This window comes from Elephantulus edwardii, unplaced genomic scaffold (assembly GCF_000299155.1).
Source record: "Elephantulus edwardii isolate Elephantulus edwardi_28Jun2011 unplaced genomic scaffold, EleEdw1.0 scaffold00046, whole genome shotgun sequence".
Classification (NCBI taxonomy): domain Eukaryota; kingdom Metazoa; phylum Chordata; class Mammalia; order Macroscelidea; family Macroscelididae; genus Elephantulus; species Elephantulus edwardii.
The window spans coordinates 6216529-6220419 of record NW_006399796.1 but is presented as its reverse complement, the minus strand read 5'-3'; the positions used below and the strand labels follow the sequence as shown (position 1 = coordinate 6220419).

General features: G+C 39.7%; 1 pseudogene; it reads right to left on the bottom strand.

The window, feature by feature from the left end:
• Positions 1–2131: 2131 nt before the first annotated feature.
• LOC102870517 overlaps positions 2132–3891 on the bottom strand; it is a 67516-nt pseudogene continuing 65756 nt past the window's right edge.

Below are 3891 nucleotides of genomic sequence, written 5' to 3'. Positions count from 1 at the left end.
TTTTGTTAATTTTCTTCTAGTCTAGTGTATTTAAATGTTTTACACAGTAATAATTTGTTGTAATTAGGCATCATCACATCTGTTCTGCCACATGTCAATGATATGTATAATAAATTGAAAAACTGTCTGGTCCCACTTTAAAAACAATCCTTGGTATATTTCATTCCTGTGGTTCAGCCACAGTGCAAATCCATCTCTTTGAAGACCTTTCTTGTCAATGACTATTTGATTAATACGATGTCCTTTTTGTTGTTGATGTTAAGTATCGTTAAGTCCTACCAAATCCGTTTCAGAGGCAGTTAATTGCATGGGAGGATACTGGTCATCTTTCTCACATGGAGCAGCTGGTAGTTTTAAATTGTGTGCCTTTGGGATTGCAGGGCTGCTTCTTGCCACTAGACAAATAGTCTTTTACCAATGATTAATCCCACTTGATGATATGCTCAAAGTTCAAAGACAAAGCTTTTTATTCTCCCTTCTAAGAAGCATTTTGATGGCTCTTCTTTCAAGATAGATTTGTGAATTATTATTATTATTTATAATTGGAAAGTTTTATTTAATTGTAGGAGAAACCAGTTCTTTTTCCAAGGGACTTTTCTGAAAGATCAAGCAAATTACATATTTCTCTTTGGTAAATTACAATTCACATTGGCACAATAAACACACTGATGATTAATCTACCCTAGGCCAGTTAAAGAAAATGAATTTTCTCACAAATCCCGTTGAGCCTTAGTTTTATTTCTAAGTTTATAGTCTAAATTATAAAAATGAAAACCAGTTAGAATTCTAAATATAATCAAGGATTGGAGCCTTCAATATGGATTAAGTTTCAACATCAAGAAGACAAAGATTCTCACCACTGGGCCAATTGGCAGCATCAGGTTGGATTGTGAAGAGATTGAGATTGTTAACAGCTTTAGTTTGCTTGGCTTCACAGTCAACACTCTTGGCACCAGCGGCTGGGAAATCAAAAGACGTATTGTGATGGGAAAGTCAGCTGTTAGCAACCTCTCCAGGGTACTGAGGAACAATGTTATCACTCTGAAGACTAAGGTGTGCCTGATAAAGGCCATAGTCTTTGCAATCACTTGCTATGCATCAGAGAGCTGGACAATGACTAGGGAAGATAGAGGGAGAATTGATGACTTTGAGCTGTGGTGTTGGAGACCAGTATGGACTATACCATGGACTGATAAGAAAACGAACAGGTGTGTCCAGGAGAGGGCTAAACCAGGGAGGCAAGGATTCTGAAGCTTTGTCTGACATAATTTGGACATGTTGAAAGGAGGGACCAGTCCTTGGGGAGGGATGTCATGTACGGGAGGGTGGAGGGACAGCGCAGGAGGGGAAGGCCCTCTATGAGGTGGATTGATTCTGTGACTGGGGTAATCGGGGTAGGTGTGTTGGAGACAATTAGAGGGCTGTTGTACATAGGTTCTCTATGACTCACAAGCAACTTGACAGCATATAACAACAACAACAAATTATATTTGTTTATAAAAATAGATTTATATTTAGGAAAAGCCACCTGGTTTAACCCTTTCCAGGATGAATCTGTTTGTGTTCCTAGCAGTTCATGGTACTCTCAATACTCTTCTCCAGCACCACAGCTCAAAGGCATCAATTCTCTTTCTATCCTCCTTGGTCATTGTCCAACTCTCTGATGCATAACAAGTGATTGCGAAGATCATGGCCTGTATCAGACGCACCTTAGTCTCCAGAGAAGCACCATTGCTCTTCAGTACTTTGAAGAGGTCCCTAACAGCAGACTTTCCATGGCAATGCGCCTTTTAATTTCCTGGCTACTGGTGCCAAGAGGGTTGACTATGGAGCCAAGCAAACTAAACCAAGAGAAATGATAGTAGTTGTAAAACAGGGTTTAGGTCTTTTGTTCATGGCGGTGCTATAAGTTGTGCTTGACTCAACAGCACTTAACAACAATAACAACAGAAAAGCATTTAAGGAATCAGTTGATTTCTAATATTCTCACTAAATGTCAGATGTTAGATCAGACTTGAATTAGTCTTTTAATACAAATTATCTACAAAACAATGTGGTATAAATGACATCTGCATTTTGCAGTGTGGCTGTGGCTTGTACTTTATTCGTCACAGGCAGCAGCTTTTAAAGTTCATTTCCATTCACACATTTCTGCTGTTGAAGCCTGGTCCTCCTCGCTGGTGATGCTCTGCAGATCATTCTTGCACATTTTCACAGAGTTATCTTCCACCACCTTAGTTATTTGAGGCTGAAATCGAGCAACAGCAGAAAGGTCAAATCAATGTGGAATTTATTCTGCATAGAAGGCAGCACTGCAGAGAGAAGTCTCTTCATGTAGTCCTCCATGTTTGGTTGAATTATCTGTGGTTGTAAGTGGATTTGGTAGTCTTCTGGAAGGACCGAGTGTATCTCAGAAATGGTAAAAGCATTAATATTGCAGGAGAACTCCATCTGGTGGTAACTGAAGTTGTAGTCCACCTTCTGCTAAGTGATTAGGTTGCTCAGGAAGGTCACACTATAAACACCTGGTGTTTCCAGCTTCCCTTGCTCTAGAAACACTTCCTCAAGGGACAAGTTATGAGCGACATATGCTGGGCAGCTGGAGAAGTCCACTGACTGATCGGTTGTGTAGTTTTTGTAGGGAATTAATTCCAAATAGTTCACATTCTCTGTAGTCATCTGTAGATGAGAAGACACTGGAACAAGGTGCTGAACAATCTGGTATAAGTGCTTTGTGAAGGTATGACTCTGTGGGCAACCACTCAGGTTCATTGTGAATTTTCCTAGTGGAAGAACGTCTCATCTCGTACACACTGTGAAGATGTTAAGGAAGTTCAGCGGTTTCCCCGTGGAAGCTTCAGTCTAGAAGTGTTTGATTCTCCACACTACTGAAGACCACCAAGGCAACCTGCCTGCCTCCACCCCACCCCCACCCCATCCTCATGTGTTGCTTCTTCTGCTTGTTGGGCTGTAGGTCCAATCCTCATCATCTTTATAGCACCTCTTGTGACGACTGGGCCTGTAGGATGTCAAGGAGTTGACCTGAGCTTGGTTTGGGTTAATATAGGTCTCTTTTACCCATGCAGACTCCCAAGGCACAAGAACACAATAGAAAGTCTGTCTTTACAAAGTGGTAGTTCCTGGCAAGTTTAAATCAACTCTTGTTGAGACCCACACTCTGCCACATCTCTGTAGTCTCCAAAATAAAGAACTTTAGCTTTATTGTCCTGCTTACCCGTTTCATATACTCAAGGTCAAACATATTCTGAAACATACATTGGAATTTCACAAAACTGTTAGGTTTCAAATGATAAAGAGGGACTTCATTCAGTGATGGTACCCATTTAGAAGCACTATTTCCCTTTACTTTCTTCTTGAAGTTCAAGCTGCGCTGAAAGAATTGGCAAAAACAAGACCCCAGGAATTGATGGAATACCAACTGACATATTTCAATTAAGAGATCCTGCCCTAGATATGCTTACCAAGTTGTGCCAAGAAATCTGGAGGAGAGCATACAATTATCATGGCAAGATAAAAAGGCAGTTGGAGCAATGATTCTACTTCTTGTCAAAGTATAGTGTAGGTCCCTTGAAGGTATATATGAGAGATTAGATGACCTTGTTCATACTTAGTACTGATAAAATTAACTAGATGTTTAAGTCTTTTCCAGATTGCTCTTCTAATATTTAAAACAAATATCTTTAAAGAGGTTATAATATCATGCTTTTCAAAGTTAATTTTATCTAGAGTCACACCTCCTGAATCATAAAATATAAAAGAAGTAACTACTGTCATTGTGCACAAGAGTTGATTCCAACTCAGCAGAACTGACATATAGGGTTTCATAGGCTACAGTTCTTCTTTTTCTGTTCCTCAATTTTTTTACTTTTT